The sequence below is a fragment of the Cavia porcellus genome, unplaced genomic scaffold, assembly GCF_034190915.1.
Source record: "Cavia porcellus strain 051 isolate PalLab524CR breed Dunkin Hartley unplaced genomic scaffold, mCavPor4.1 scaffold_5, whole genome shotgun sequence".
In the NCBI taxonomy this organism is placed as follows: Eukaryota; Metazoa; Chordata; class Mammalia; order Rodentia; family Caviidae; genus Cavia; species Cavia porcellus.
In genome coordinates, this window is record NW_026947488.1 from 47,835,182 (window position 1) to 47,851,926 (window position 16,745).

Consider the following 16,745-nt stretch of genomic DNA (forward strand, 5'->3'; position numbering starts at 1 on the left):
ACTTGTTTGTGTCCCTACTTCTTCTTTTATGTTCTTAATCCTTAAGTTATGGCTCCTCTTATCATCTTCTTGTCTTTGTATTATTGCTGTTTGTTTCTTTGTTATTTTTAAGAAGTTTTTCATTTCATTCTCCCATATTACAAGTCTGCCCTCCAGTTCAGATAGTCTGTCCTTAGTTTCTTTCAAGCTGTTATGCCAGTCTTGGATAGACTTCTTAATTTCTTGATAGTCCCTTTGAACCTGCTTCATGTACTCTATGCTTTCTCTGTTTTCTCCATCAAACAATTCTCCCCTCTTTTTCTGTTCTTCCATTTCACCATCTGTTTTTTCCTGGATGGTGCTTAGCATTTCTCTAACTATTCTGCATACTTCTAGCTTCAGGTCGTTGATAACTTCATTCCTGAATTGGTCTATGAGGCTCACTATATGGCGCTTAATGTCTATTGGTGCGGTGTCCACTATTGCCTGTTTCTCAGAGTTGGGGGCCGAGGAGCCTTTCTTGTTGCTTCCCTTCCCCATATTCTCTGTTCCTTATATATATATGCAAGCTTACATAGGAGGCCCAGCTTCCCTGCCTGTCAGCCACAACCTGATCAAATTGCGCTGGCTAGGTGTTCCCGCCCACCACTGCGCACCAGGGAGTTATGGACTAGGCAGCCTACGCGGGAGTCAGTTGTCCCTCCGGGCCACCGTCAGGCTCTGGGATCTGGGTTAGGCCAGCCTACCCAGTCCGCCTGCAGCATCTCGCAGGCCAGGCACTTTTCACCAATCCCATCCGAGAGGGGAATGTGTGGCTGGAGTCGCCACCGCGCCCTGCTCTTACAGGACTGCCCGAGCCCAGAAAGTCCTCCGCTGGAGTCAGACTGTGGTAGAGTGTCAGTTTCTCTCACTCACCTTGCCACCAGTCAGTGTACGCCTCCTTGTCCGTCCTGTTTTCGACTCCGTTTGCAGATTCCCGTTCCCAGAGTTTCTGCGCGTCTCTCCTTGCCGAGCTGCTGTGGAGGCAGCCAGCCGCCGAGCGGCGGGAAACCCAAATCGCGGTTTCCAATGGTGCGGGGTCCAGCCTCCACACCGAATCTTTTCTGTTCCTATTTTAGCACCAGGACTGCATTCCAAGTTGGTTTCTCTCAGCCCAGTTCGTGCCTGAGTCAGCAGAGCATATCCCTACCGGCTCATGTCTCCTTAGTCCGCATCATTCCTGACTTCTGAGCCGAGCCTTTCAGAGAGCCTCCGGTAGTTGCTGTTATCTCTCCGCCATGTTCTCCCGGAAGTCCATCCCATAATCTTAACCCTGCCTGCTCACTGGGAGTTGCAAATGCAACAATTAGATATTGCATTAGGAAAACTTGGCCTTGGATCTGGCACTGGATGAAACTGGTTTAGAAACTGGAAGACACCACAAAGACATGGGAGCAGTGCTATCCTCCAGGCGCAGCCCAGGGCCGAGAGATCCAGCTATCTGGGGTGGGCCTGGAAATACCTATTTTCCGTAGTTTCCCATTTGCTACACACATTTATATGCCTTTAAATTTCAGAATTTAAGTATTAGACATTATATTACTAACCTACTCATGTGTTAGGAAATTTCTGACATCAGTGTAGGATAAAAGAGACTACCTTCTTCACTAAGAGCAGACTCAGAGCCATGTGATTGCCACTGCAATTACTGAATGAATAATTCCTCTGGGTTTCTGGGAGGAAAATAACTCTTCATGATAAATCTTCACAAGTCTCTCCCTGAGGACGAGGTGATGAAAATTAATAATTAAATGTTGGAGTTGGGAGAACAGAGGGACAAGGATGTAAAGTCAGGGAAGATTTATGATTTGTTCTTGTTCTCAAAGAGCTGGAAGGAGTCTATAAAAACATCAGAATTATTAAGAAATCTTTCTGAACTATGGATTTATTACATCTATTTTCACTGGGTTCATACTTTGCCTGAGGTGAAGACATTTTGGGAAATGAAGGAATGATTGCATTGGACTGAATCCTACAAATCCACAGGGTGAGGCCCTTGCAGAGTGAGCCTCTGTCTCTGGAAACTGAGCCAGACATCTGTATGGTGGCTGAACCAGAAGGATGAATGGATAGGCTGTGTGGAGCTGGAATGGGGTGGGGCTGCTGGTGCAGGTGCAGGTGCAGGTGCAGAGAGCTAGAGCCATGGTGAGGGCAGAACTGGGTCTGCAACCTCTCTCCAGATCAGTTACTCCAAAGATATTGGATGTCTTAGTTATTTTTCTAACTGCTGAAATAAAATACCTGACACCCAAAGTTAAAGGAAGAAAGGTGAAAAAAAAAAAAAGAAGGAAAGGTGTATTTGGTTCACCGTTTGTAGAGGTTTCAGTCCATAGTCAACTGGCTCCAAGGCACGATAGTATAGCAGAGGGACACCACAGAGAAGAAACAGTCCATGGCAAGCAGGCAAGTGAGAGCTCATTAGCCCTTCTTCTGTTCCTTATAGTTTATGCAGGCTACCTGCCCTAGGAAGGGTTAGCATTCACCCTTAATCTTAGCCAGAACCATGTTAACTCAATCAGTGGGTGATTTAGTCATCACATACTCTTCATCCCAGCACCACACACTGTAGATCCAGCCACCTCTGAAAAGTACTATGCCTCCATGACGCTTTGAGGGACACCTAGACACGAACCATAATATTCTTCATGTGACCCCAGAAAGAGTCATGAACATCATTTTATATAAACAGCAGTTAGCTCCTCTCTCAGAGTTGTCAAAGTCCTAACAGTTTCAGCATTTCTGAAAAGTCCAAATCCCAAATCTCCTCTGAGATTTAAGGCAAACTCTTAGTTGCAAGCTCCCATACAAGTAAAAATAAAGTTAAACACTTCCAACATTTAATGGCATAAGATAGACATTTCCACTCCAAAAGGTGCAAATAGAAGGATAAATAGGAATGGGACCAAAGTAAGTCCAAAATCCAGCAATGAAACCATAAAGTCTTACAGTTCTATGTCTAGCATCTGAGGCAATCTGTGGCAAGAGCTGAACTCCAAAGGGCTTGATGGCTCTGCCAAATGGTTGTAGCTCCCAGGACTTCTGTCTTGGATCTGTTCTGCTCCCTCTTTGTAGTTTCCCTCAGACAATCCACATTCTTGGTCTCTCCTAATTTCTAGATCTCCACTGTACCTTCAACTTCACACTTACCGCTTTATACACTGCCCTCTCAGGGGCACATGGCCTGACATCCCAGGCCTTCTTCTGAAATCTGGGAAGAAGTCTTCTTGACCCCACAACTCTTCCATTCTGCATGCACCTAAAACCAGCACCACATGGATGATGCCAGGGTCTGTCACCCACTGGAACAAGACCCAGGCTTCCCTCTATTTGTTGTAGGGGTAGGGTGCCTAGATCACTGAGCTCTCTGAACCCAATCTTGAAGAACAAATTCTCTATGCAACTGCCATTGTGAAACATGGTGCTCTGAAACTTTCTCCACAAAGCAAGATCTTTCATCTTTGTAACTCTGAGGCTACAAAGGCTGGAGTCCTGCTGGTTATGTTGTCCTCAGGCTATATTCTCTGTTTCCATCTTCTAAAATATTTGGTTTTTTCTTGCTAGTCTGTCTGTCTGTCTTTCTCTATCTCTTTCTCTCTCTTTTTCTCTCTTTCTCTCTCTTCTTGGCTAATCTTTTCAATGATGATTTTCCCCTCTGCTCTTTGTATGAGCAACCCTACTGGGTCTTCCCTTCCAGACAAATTCACAATGTTTTGAATCATTGTTCTGGGCTCTTTACTCTTGATTCTCAATATAAATCTAGCTAAAAGCCCCCCATCATAGCCATGCCACTGCCCCATCATTAAACTGCCTTGATATTTCTTCTGTAAGATTAATTAGCCCACCACATTTAATCCCAATTTCAGAAAAGTCTCTGGACATGAGTGAAATGCACACAAACTTCCTGCCAAGTCAATAATATATATTATCTAGAGTCCAACAGCCAGTAAAGTCCTTCTTTCCATGAGAAACCTCATGAGCATGGATTTACCAGCAGCATTTCTATCAGCCTTCTGGTCTTCTAAGCTCTGGCCAGAATCTCCCATCAAGTACAGCCAAGGTGTTCAAGGGGTTTTTTCATCCAAACTCTCAGAACTATGCCATGATTTTCCTATAAGCCAGTCCCAAGTCTCCTGAACCACATAGTCAGGAACAGTCACAGCAACGACCTCATTTCTCTGGTACCAAATTCAGTCTTACTTACTTTCCTCTCCTTGGTAAGATAAAATACTCAACACTAATAAAATAGGGTAGGATAGGTTTATTTAGCTTAATTTAGCTTACAGTTTATAGAAATTTCAGTCCATACTCAGCTGGCTCCATGGCAGGGCAGTATAGCAGAGGGGGCATCAAAGAGAAACTGTCCATGGCAAACCAGGCCAGTAGTGAAGGAGCAGCCAGTCAGAGGCAATAAGCTTCTTTCTGGCTCTCATATCTTATCCAGGCTACCTACTCCTAGGGCAGGTAGCACTCCTACCCTTATTCCTAGTGCCATTAATCCTAGCATTGCACCATGAATCAATCCTAGTGCCACACGCTCTAGGTCCAGCCAGCTCCAAAAAGCCCCATCAATTACCACAAGAGGCTTTGGGGGGACATCTAGATACAAGCCATAACATTAGAAGAATGCAGCAATAAAAATAATTAGTGTGCAGAACTTTAACAACATACAGGAACTCTCCCTGGGTAGGAGCAGCTGCAGACAACAGAAACAGGATTGAATGATCTGTTACACAGCAAGCAATGATAGGTTGAGATTCTTCCAAGAGCCCTGATTTCCCCTTGACATTTATGAACTGGATTACACTTGAAGAGGGATCAACCACTGCCTGTTTTTTATCAGTGGTGCTGGATGGTTTGAAGTCCTCTCCTGGTAGTCCTTCTGAGTTGAGTGTGTGACACAGAAGCCCAGATGGTTATGATATAGGAGATAGAGTGTGACAAAGCTGGCTGGGAAAATAAGCAGGACCTGCCACTTGCAAGGTCCCAGGACAGCGCCAAATAATTCTCTCAGGACCCTGTACTTGGAACTTCTCATGGGCTTGCATAAGATGTGGACAGCTGAAAAGAGACGAGATGCCACATTGCTGTCATGACTCCTCACAGTACCCAGCCTTTTGTCTCCTAGGCTCAGGGTGCACTTTTATTTTGGCTTTTATCCTTTCCTCTCTTCATTCAGCCCAAGTTCACTCTGCAGAGCTAGTTCTCATATCCCTTCACCCCTCACTTTTCAGACAAGACAGGACATGTTTGGAATGGTAGGACCATAGGGCACCCCTCACTTTTCAAGTAAACTTTTGGCATCATTTTTGACTTGTCTCGTCCAATTCTTTGTTTGAGGCAAGACGGGCCTGGAATATTTTTGACTGGCAAGCCGTTTCTAAAGGAACGAATGACCTGGTAACAGACGGATATGTTGCACATGGAATTCAAGCCAAGCTGTGAGCGCCCTCCTCTGGATCAAAGTGGATAAGAATCAAGGCATGTTTTTGCCTGAAGGTTAGACTAGATAATCCACAAAGATGGGTGTGCAGTAAGGGCTCATATTGGTTTTCTAGGATTGCCATGACCAACTACCACAAACTGGGTGGTTATAACAACAGAAATTTACTCACAGCACTGGAGACCAGAAGTCTGAAATCAAGGCACTCCTAAGGTTTGCTATTCTGGAGGCTGCAGGGGAGAGGTCTTCCTTACCTCTCCAGCTTCCTGTGCTTGCATCCTTGGCATTCCAAGGTTTGCTGATAGGTGCTCTGTTTCCGCCTCTTCTTTCTGCACCTCTCCTCTTCTTAAAAAAAGACTCATCACACTGGATTGAAGTCCTCCCTACTCTAGCACGGCTACATCCTCATTACATCTGCAATGACCTTACTTTCAAATAAAGTCACATTTTGGAGGACCAGCACCACCTCCTGGAGGGGGCGCTCTATGGGCTCCCAAAGTCCCACAGGGGAGTAAGCCCCAGTTGCCACCCACCCGCAACCTGCTCATAACCCGCTTCTCTGTCTCCTCGATTCACTCCACTGTAGGTTTTCACCACTTGCACTCAAATCCTTGTCCTGAGGTCTGAAGCCCAACTCAAAACAGCTGCTCACTTGATTAGGTTCCTGGATTTCACCTCCAGGTCTTCAGTCTAATTCTTCAGACTCCAGCCAAACAGGAAGTCCTTTTCACAGAGAAATTTAAAATATGCAAATGATGTTCAAATCCCACCTGGTTGGTGGAGTAAGAACTACTGGTATTTCTGACTACCTAACTATGCTCACGCCCACCAAATGTCAGAAAAGACAGGCTGTCATAACAAAAGAAACAGAAATGAACACAGTGAAATGATCAGCCCTGGCCAGCATTGACTTCCAATGAGTAATTCTCAGCTGTGAAGTTCTGATCTCCAGAAGCAAGAGAGCAAAAGGGAGAAGGAGGGGCTGCTCCCCTCTGAAACAGCCTGATAACCTTTTCCCAACCTACCCAGTCTCTCCCAGCCTGCACAGAAGCCTCTGTCCTATGCTAAGTAGAAAGATTCTCAAAGAGGACCGTGGTACCCAGCCCACCTACGCGGCAAATCTAAAACCTAAGAATGGTTCTTAATTCCTCTTTGCCTGACCTTCCCTCATGCAATTCACCAGCAAGCTCCATGAGGTTCACTTCTGAACTACAGTCTATCCCAGCGACTCCATACCTCTCCCTTTCCAGGTGGACCAGCCTGGTCTGGCCACATCCATGCTGGGTAGCTGCAATAGCCTGGTGCCTGACTGGTTTTCTGCACTGGTGGTGGCTGAGGCCTCAGTGGTGAGCCCTAATTCTAGAGGAACAAAGGGCAGGGCAAGGCTGCAAATTGGCTGCATTGTGGCAGCAGCTGCCTGGTGTTCCTAGCAGAGAAGCTTGAAAGGTTCTTGTCCTAGTAAAAATTAGTGTACAGTTATCGTGGTAGTCTGTGGTGGAAGACCAAAGCGGGAACACCTACCAGTTCCTGCTTCCTCCTCAGCCTTAATTGCAATTCCCCTTCCTGTTTGCACTCAAAGAAAACTCCAATCAGCTCCTTGAGCATCATTAGTGCCCACCCTAAGCACCACCCCCACTCAAAGGTGACAAATGGCCCACACCCCCCATATTCCAGTGGAAGGAGACAGTATAGCCAGGATGGGTTATGTGTTCCTTCCCACGTCCTCATCTCAATAAACCTGTTCTTTTTGTACTTTTGCTTCTCTATCGCACCAGACACTCTAACAAAGCTAAGCCACATTCTGGAGCAAACGGCAGCATCTTGGTGGCCAGTTCTGCAGTGTCCCTCTGTAAATATCTCTAGGCTCACCTGAAGAGTTTGCTGTTCTAGTCCACCAGTGGTTTTGCAAGCACCTAATTCCCTATGTGAGTCTTTTCCTGCTGGCCCTAGCTAGAGGAGTTTGTGAACTACAACTGACTTCAGACTGGAATATCTGAAATGGATTTATAAAGGTTACTTGGTATATGTCTGAGAACATGTTTGATAAGCCCTGCAAGAGAAAGGATTAAAGTGCTGTGCTCTTTCCCCACAACCACTGGAAAAACATACCCAAGAACCTAATGTTCCTCTGGGGGTCTTCTCATGTGTTCCTGGTTTTAACTTGCTTTCCATCCTGTCTGTGGGAGAGTGGTCTCCAGCACCTAAACTCTGCAGGTGAATTTCCATCCAGTGATGGGAACCCTGACCATGCCCCAAGGGTATGGTCTCACTGGTAACCTGCCCCAGGGCCCCCACAGGGGATTACAGGAAGCCTGTGTCACCTTTGACAACTAAGTCCCAGGGAGAAGTCCAGTGTGGATGTGGCCAGCGCCTCCTGAGGTCTGCACACCAGGACTTGCACAGGTGCCTTCTCATTTTTAACCTTTCAGTCAGCTTACACATCTCCCATGCTCAACGTTAGCACTTTTCTTCTATTTCTGTACAAAATGTCACTGAGATCTTGTTTGGGAGGGCACTGAAAACGTGGACTGCTTTGGGTGGCATGGACACGTGAACAGCACTGTCCTCCAATCTGTGAATGCCGACTGTGTTTACACTTTCTGTACTGTTTCATGGGTGTCTCATAGTCTCTAGTATGCTATTCTTCCACCTTTTTGGATACGTTTTTTCCTGATTTCTGTTATGGATATTTTTTGTGCAATAATGGGAATAAAACCCAGAGTTTCACATATACTGAATAAGCACTCCCTCTCCCTAGCCCATTTTATTTTCTGTTTTGTAACAAGGGCTCATTGAGGCCTAGGTTGAACTCAAACTTTTGAATCTTCCTGCTTCTGCCTCCTGAATAGCTGGGATCATGGGTATGCACTACATCTGGACTAAGTTTTATTGGTGTTTTTAAAAATGTGTTGCAAGAGACATTGTTCCCTTAATTTCCAGAGAGTTCCTTGCTGGTGCACAAAAATACAGCTGGTTTTGTTTGTTTTCATTTTTTTAGTCCTAGAAATTGAACCAGGGCCTCATACGTGCTAAGTAAGCAATTTGTGTATGTTCTTCTGTCTTGAGACCTTGCTAAATTTATTAGTTGTGTTATTTTTTTTAAAGTGAATTATTTAGATCCCTCTAGTGCAGGTTCACGTAATCTGCAAAAAAGAGAGTTTTGATTTTTTTGTTTTATTTTGTTTTGTCTTTTTCTTTAGAGACAGGGTCTCACTACATAGCCCAGGCTGGGCTGAGCTAACTATGCAGCCCAGGTTGGCCTCACGCTCACACCAATCCTCCTGCCTCAGTCTCCCAAGCACTGAGATTACAAGCTGCACCATCACATCCAGAAGTTTTTCTTTTTTTTTTTCAGTTTTGCCTTTTAAGAGGGGAAACTTCTATTCTTTTTCCCCATGAAGAACTTCTAGTATGTACAATGCTGAAAGGAAATGGCGTGAGTAAATGTTATCTTGATCCTAATCTCAGAGGAAAAGCAGTAAATCACCATTAGCTATGACATAAATGTGGTGGCTTTGTCAAGTTGAGGAAGTTTTCCCTTTTTTACTAATTGGTTGTTTTTATCATGAAAGAGTATTTCACTAATATAGTGAAAATAGCCATACATCCAAAACTGTTATACAGATTCAATGCCATCTCAATCAAAATTCCAATAGCCTATGTCACAGAATTAGAGAAAACAACCCTAATATTCATCTGGAACCAGAAGGGACCTAGAATAGCAAAGACAACACTGGGCCACAAAGACAAGAGACGGGGCATTATAATTCCTGACTTGAAATTATATTATAAAGCTACTGTGACAAAAACAGGATGGTACTGGGGAAAAAAACAGACCCAAAGATCAGTGGAACAGATTAGAAGACAAAGAAACAACTCCAGATACACTCAGCCACCTTATCTTTGACAAAGTTGTCAAACACATTCACTGGAAAAAAGACAGCCTCTTTAATAAATGATGCTGGAAAAACTGGCTCTGCACATGCTGAAGATTAAAGTTGGACACACATGTATCACCATGTACTAAACTAAATTCAGAATGGATCAAAGATCTAAACATTAAAATGGTAACATTGAATCTGATGGAAGAGAGTAGGTAAAACTCCTGAAGACATTGATGTAAGCAAAGATTTTATGAACAAAACCCCAATTGCACCAGAATTATCACAAAGAATCAACAACTGGGTTCTCACCAACAGAGTGAACAGACAACCCACAATGTAAGAAAAAATGTTTGCCAGCTGTTCCTCAAAGGGTTACTATCAAGATCATATAAAGAACTAAAAAAAAAATCAGTCCTCCAGATTTAAAGACCCAACCCAAAAATGGGCATCTGACATAAAGACACACTTCTCAGATGAAGACATACAAACAGCAAATAAATATGTGAAAAAATGTTCAACATCACTGGTTATTCATGAGACACAAACAAAAACAACACTGAGATTCCATCTCAACATGGAAAGAATGGCTATTATCAAGAAATCACCCAACAACAAATGCTGGAGCAGCTATAGGGGAAAAAGAACTCTTCCCCCTGAATCAAGGCCAGCAGCTTCCTAACTCTTTTGGTTTCAAGCAGAAGCCTAAAGAGATATCTTTCTATGGTCTGTTGGCCATTTCAGAACTTGGGCAGTGAAATGGTCAATTCATTAGAAAGAAACAGCTTGAAGCACTCCCCCGCCCCACCTGGTGAGCAGCTCTGAGCGTGGCAGGCTCCAGTGGCCCAGAATGGAAGCCACCAGTGTTTACTGGGACCCGCGCCAAGCTGGGACCTGGAGCACAGGGAAATCAAGCAACCCCACCCCCCTGCTTGTATGTTTTGTTGAACTTCAATATACATGAAAGTATGGACAGCTGCTTTGAAGAGAATGAGAGACTCTATGACAGCCACTAGTGACTTCCTTATTGTCTGGTTTTGAAGATCTAAATCGCCCTCCTCATTCTGTTCAGGTCATACTATGTTTATACTATGTTGTTTGGTATGAATTCTCTGTATGTGAAGACATGGACAACTATTTGGAAAAAAACAAGAGGCAATATGATAGTGAAGATCTCAGGTCGTCTAGCTTTGAAATTTATATCTATTACATTGCTTTCTTATGTCCCATTTTGTTCTGTCTTGTTGTATTTAATTTTACCCCCTTTGTAGATATACTTTGCCAACCCAGGAACGAACTAAACTAAGAGAAACCAACTGGAAACGCAATCCCGGTGATATAACAGGAACATTTAAGGTCTCGGTGTGGAAGCTGGACCCCGGGCCACTGGAAGCTGCAATTTGAATTTCCTGAAGCCACTGCTGCATCCCAATCGGAGCAGCAAAGAGAGAGGCACGAAAGCTCTGAGAGTGGGAAGTGGTGAATGGAGTTGAGAGCGGGACTGGCCAGGAGCCCTGCATGGACCTGTGGTGAGTGAGTGGATTGGGGACACTTCCATAGAGTAGGAGGCTTCAGCAAAGGACATACTGGGACCGAGCAGACTAGCCAGAACAGATTGTTGCAGTGACTTCAGTCACATATCCCCCTCTCAAGCAGGATTGGTGGGGAGTGCCTGGCCTGCATGATGCCACTGGCTGAGACCCAGTAGGCTAGCCCAAACCAGGTCCCAGCGCCTGGAGGTGCACCCTAGCAGTGAAGCCTTCAGTAGGTTGACCTGGAGGGGTGGGCCAAGCACAGGCTGCCCAGGTCTGTGTCTCCCTAGTACACTGCAGTGGGCAGGAACACCTAGCTGGCAAATTCAAACAAACTGTAACTGACAAAGAAAGCAACTGGGCCTCTTATATTTGCCTGTATAAAAAGAACAAAAAATATGGGAAGAGGGAGCAACGAGAAAGGGTCCTTGACCCCCAATCATGAGAAACATGCAATATCAGACATGGCACCAATAGACATAACACACTATCTCCAGAGCCTCATAGACGAGTTCAGGAATGAAGTTATTAACGACCTGAAGCAAGATATAAGTAGAATACTTAAAGAAATGCTAAATACCGCCCAAGAAAAAACAGATGGTGGAATGGAAGAACAGAAAAAAAGGGGAGAATTGTTTGATGGAGAAAATAGAGAAAACATAGAATACGTGAAACAGGTTCAAAGAGATTACCAGGAAACTAAAAACTCTATGAAAACTGGCATAACAGCTTGAAAGAAACTAAGGATAGATTATCTGAACTGGAGGGCAGATTTGTAAATGGGAGCATGAAATGAAAAACTTCTTAAAAATAACAAAAAAACAAACAGCAACAATACAAAGGCTAGAAGATGACAAGAAGATCTATAACTTAAGAATTAACAACGTAAAAGAAGTAGGGACACAAACAAATGGACTAAAAAAGCTATTCACAGAAACAATCCAAGAGAGTTTCCTTAATTTAGCAAATAGTAAAGATACTCAGATGTATGAGGCATACAGGACCCCAGCCACCTACAACCCAAACAGAGCTACACCCAGGCATATAATAATCAAAATTCCAGAAATCCAATATAAGAACAGAATATTAAAAGCCATCAGAGACAAGAAACAGATCACTTACAAGGGAACACCCATCAGAATTAAAGCAGACTTCTTGGCACAAACCATCAAATCACAAAGAGCATGGGGGGAAATAATTCAAGCTTTGAAAGACAATAACCTCCAGCCAAGATTGATATATCCTGCACAACTGTCCCTAGAAGTTGATGGAAAAACAAGGTGCTTCCAGGATAAAGAGGAACTAGGGGAATTTGCAACCACCAATTCAACTCTACAGAGAATACTGCAGGATATTCTAACAAAGGAAAATACCAAGATTCCAGAAATAGTGGCAGAGAGGCCACAATGAATGGAGCAGAAAGCAAAATAAAGAAGACAAACTGACAACAAATGACAGAAAAAGAGCTCAACAGAAATGAGGCAGAGAAGATCGGATGGTATGAACAGCTATCTTGGAGAAAACAAGACATCATAATACCTAGTGCTGATTTAGTATCATCTTGTTTTGAAGTCCCATCAAACTTGTATGCTTCTGTCTCCATCAGTCTTAAAAGGTTGTATCTTATTAGATTTTATTATATAAGTAAAACTTTTATAGACAAGGAGATTATACAGAAACCATTGTTTATTTTCTGTTAATTGGTTCTAAATACCCTGTAATAATGTCATTCTCTTGAATGGTTTTATAGTGTCTTGATATGTTTGGTGCTACAGTATATGAAGTTATACTCAAAGATTTCAAGGAAAGAGACACTATGGTAACTATTTTTATGTCAGGATACCTTGTGGTGAAACACTATTTTGCTTAAATGGTTATGCTTTGACCTGTGCTGTTCTGTTGTTATGCCCTCTTTTATCTCAATCCCCCCTTTTTAAAAATTATTTACTTTTTTCTTTTTATCTTTTTAATTAAGGGAAAAATAAATAAAAAATAGCAGGATACATTATAGTAACCTACTTTGATTTCCTATTAACTTGATTTGAAATTCTGTGTTGCCCTCACCATCTTGTTTTGACTGATTTTCCCCTATTCTGCTTAGCTTGATAGTACCAAGTTAGAAAGTATAGGCAAAACTGTAAAGACAATAAGAATCATTATGACGCCCATTCCGGTTGACTATTACTTCTTTTGAAGTCCTGTAATGTCTCCAATGCTTTGGTTTTATTCTTTTCTGTTTTGTTCAATTTTATTATAACTGCCAATTCTTCTTAAAATAGCAAGAGGCAGTATGGTAACCATTGTTGATCAACTTGTATTTTGTTTTTACGTTATCTATTATGTCCATCCTTTTGATTTCACTGACTCTGTTCTGATATGTCGCATTGGGTTTTACTCTCTTCAAAAAAAGTAAAAAGAACTGCGGGAGTAATAAAACCCAAAATGTATAATTGTCATTGTACAAAAGAAAAGAAAAGAAAGTGCTCTAAAGGTTATAACTGCATATATGTTTAAGTGTATAAGATAGATAACCATATTACTGAATTTTTTTGGATCATTGAACAAAACTGTTTGCACTCTACTGTTTGAAAGTCCACTTTATATGCTTCAATTTTGTAACTTGAACAACTATTTCTAAGATGAGAATATGTAATCTATTAACTAGTGATTTCTTACTGTTTATTTTTTAAATTTTGTATTACTTGTACCCTTTTTCTGTTTTTTTTTCTTTTTCTTCTTAAATAAAAGAGAAAAAAATTTTACCCCCTTTAAAAAAAATTTTTTTAAAAAACAACAAAAAAGAACTTCCCCATTTTTGGTGGGAGGGTAGACTGGTGCAACCATTGTGGGAATCAGTGTGGAGATTCTTCAAAAAAAAGTAGGAGTAGAGGTCCTATTAAATCTAGATATTTCCCTTCTGAATATCTTCCCAAAAGAATTAAAAACGTCCTACCACAGGGATATATGTGCACCCATGTTCATAGTAGCACAATTTGTAATAGCTAGATCTTGGAAATGACCTAAATGTCCACCCATTGAGGAATGGATTAAAAGATGTAGTATTTTTATATGATGGAGTACTACTTGGCCATAAAGAAGGATAGACTGGAGATATATATAAAAATAGTTAAGATAGGGGCTGCGGATTTAGCTCAGTAGCATAAGCACCTGCCTTGCAAGCATGCAGTTGCGAGTTCGATCCCTGGTACCAATAAAAAAAATTTTTAAAAAGTTAAAGATAGTTGTACTACTGATTTCTCTGAGTTCACTGAAGAGAAGGATGTGTGCTACATTCTGCTGAATGCAGATGTCTTGTGCTCTGGGTGAATGATTTGGGGATGACAATATACAATGTATGTAGCATTGTTGCCCCAGTTGACATGTTTTTAAATTTTGCTGTTTTTTTCTCTTTGAAATAAAATGGATTTGAAAAAATAAGAATATTGGCTTCTGTCAATGTTTTTCCATATTCGTTGAGACCATCATGTAGTTTATTGCATGTGTTGATTTTTAGTTGTTAACCCATCTTATGTTCTTAGCTGGTTCCTCTTGGGCTACGATACACCATCACCCAACTCCTAAAAACATTTTTGGCCAGCAATGGCCTGCAAATATGACAATGGTCCTGAGAGATCATATTTCCCAGTGATGTTGTGTCCTATTAGGTTGTTTAAGAATGCTCTGAGATGTTCACATTACTAGAGGCAGCTAAATTAGATTAAAAATTAATACATATCCAGAAGGGGACTGGGGTCTCAAGGAAGTCAGTGAAAGGTGGAGACATCAGAACTATGGCTAGAGGGACACTGAAGGAGAAAGGTCCTAAGATCTTTAACTTCTTCTGTCCTTCAGATTTCATTATTTGATTTCAGTGACATAATTCTGCACCTCCAATATCTATCAGATTGGGAGCTACACTCCTCCTCTATCGACACAACGACACAGTCATCTAACAATGCACTTCTCAGAACTTACTCCTACACGTTAAGCACTGCCTGACTGTGCAATCATTTTATATGTTGTTGAATTTACTTTGCCAATATTTAGTTAGGGGTTTTTGTGTCTACATTCATAAGACTTATGAATTTGCAGTTATGGTCTCTAGTTTTCTTATGATGTATTTGTCCAATTTTAGCATCAATGTAATAGTGACCTCATTGAATGAGTTGCAAAATGTTTCCTTCTCTTATTTTTTGAAAGTGTATGAAGAATAGTTAAAAATTCTTTTTTAAAGGGTTAGCAGATTGCCAGGAAATTTACCCAGGACTGGGCCTTTTTAAGGGAGAGATTACTAAATCAATATCTTTATTTGTTATAGGTCTATTCAGATTTTCTATTTGTTCTTGAGTAAGTTTCAATAGTGTGCATCTCTCTGGGAATTTGTTTATAGTACGCCATTATATGCCTTGTTGTCACAGCAAAGGCCGCAGTGATGCTCTGCTCTTTCATTCCTGACTTCAGTAATTTAATTTAAATCTTCCTTCCTTTTTCTTGGCCTAGGTAAAAGTTTACAGATTTAGTTGATCTTTTTACAGCACCGAATTTTCTACTTGGTTAATTTTCTCTGTTATTCTACCCACTCACTAATGTACTCATTAATCTGGATATTTCCTTCCTACCGCTAATCTCAGGTTTAGTTTGCTCTTCTGTGGTGTCTTACTGTGGAACTTACTTGTAACACAGTCACTGCCAGCCACCAGCTTTCCTCTATGCGCTGCTGTGTGTGGCTGCATTCTGTATACTGGGGTCGTCATGCTGGCATCTGCATTCACTTCAAAGTATTTTATACTTTCCCTGTAACTTCCTGTTTGACCCACTGCTTCTGCTTTGTTTGTTGGTTGCAGTACCACGGATTGAATCCAGAGCCTTCCCACAGAGCTCCGTCCACAGCCTTTTCTTCTTTTTGACACAGGTCTCTCTAAATTGTGCAGCTGCCCACGCTGTGTTTGAACCTGCAGTTCTTCGTGAGGGCAGCATTCTGTGTCTTCTCTGACAACGTTGCTGTTTTATCTTTCATCTGTAGACCACATCCACCTGGAGCTCACTGTGGGGCGGGGGGTGCTATGAGGTAATCTTTTCCACATGGATACCCTGTTAATCCAGCACACTGGTCAGAAAGACTGCCTCTGCCCAGACTACCCTGCCTCCACCAAGTGCCAGCCCGCGCGACGGTCTAGTTCCCTGCTCTTCATTCCGCTGCTTCACTTAACAGTTTTTAAATTCCTACCGAGACGGCTGGCTGATGATCTTTATGAATAGTTATTTAGTACCCAGGGCACAGTTTATTTAGAGAAAGCAGGTGAGTGCTTGGCTTTTACCTTTTGTTTGCTTTGTTTAAAAATTAGATTCAGTGGTGGGGATGTAGCTCAGCAGCACAGCGCCTGCCTGGCGGGCGCAAGGCCCGAGTTCAATTCCCAGGACAAAAAAAAAAAAAAAAGATTCGGCTTAGCAGCATCCTCCAGAGACGGTCACCGGCACTTTAGTGTCATTATAAATTCCTGTGTTAACACAACTGCTATGTTTCAATCAAGTGCCCTTACTATTTATTCACATTCGGACCGTCCCAGCCTTGGGAGCCTCTTTGGGTTGACTGGGAGTCATCCTGACCTATAATCTCCCCTGCACCCCCTTGTGTCTGCAGCAGTAGACAGTAGACAAATGGGAACTCTCTTCTCAGATAAAAATAACCCCACCGGGCTGCGGCAGTCTCAGAGGGACAGCCACGTTCAGGGGCAGGAGGTCCTAAACCCACCCATCGCGGGACCATCTTGAGGGTTACACTAAGAAACCAACACAGGGGTCGGGAAGGAAAGGGACAGCAGAAGGAGGACACTAGAGTGGTCCGAGTGACTATGCGTGGAAACTTGCTCCGTG

General features: G+C 42.5%; 1 non-coding gene across 1 annotated transcript; it reads left to right on the forward strand.

Moving 5' to 3' along the window:
• Positions 1-9,989: 9,989 nt before the first annotated feature.
• Positions 9,990-10,126, forward strand: LOC111753474 (small nucleolar RNA SNORA2/SNORA34 family). The gene has a single exon (XR_002788264.2). It is a non-coding gene; the product is annotated as a small nucleolar RNA SNORA2/SNORA34 family (small nucleolar RNA).
• Positions 10,127-16,745: the final 6,619 nt, after the last annotated feature.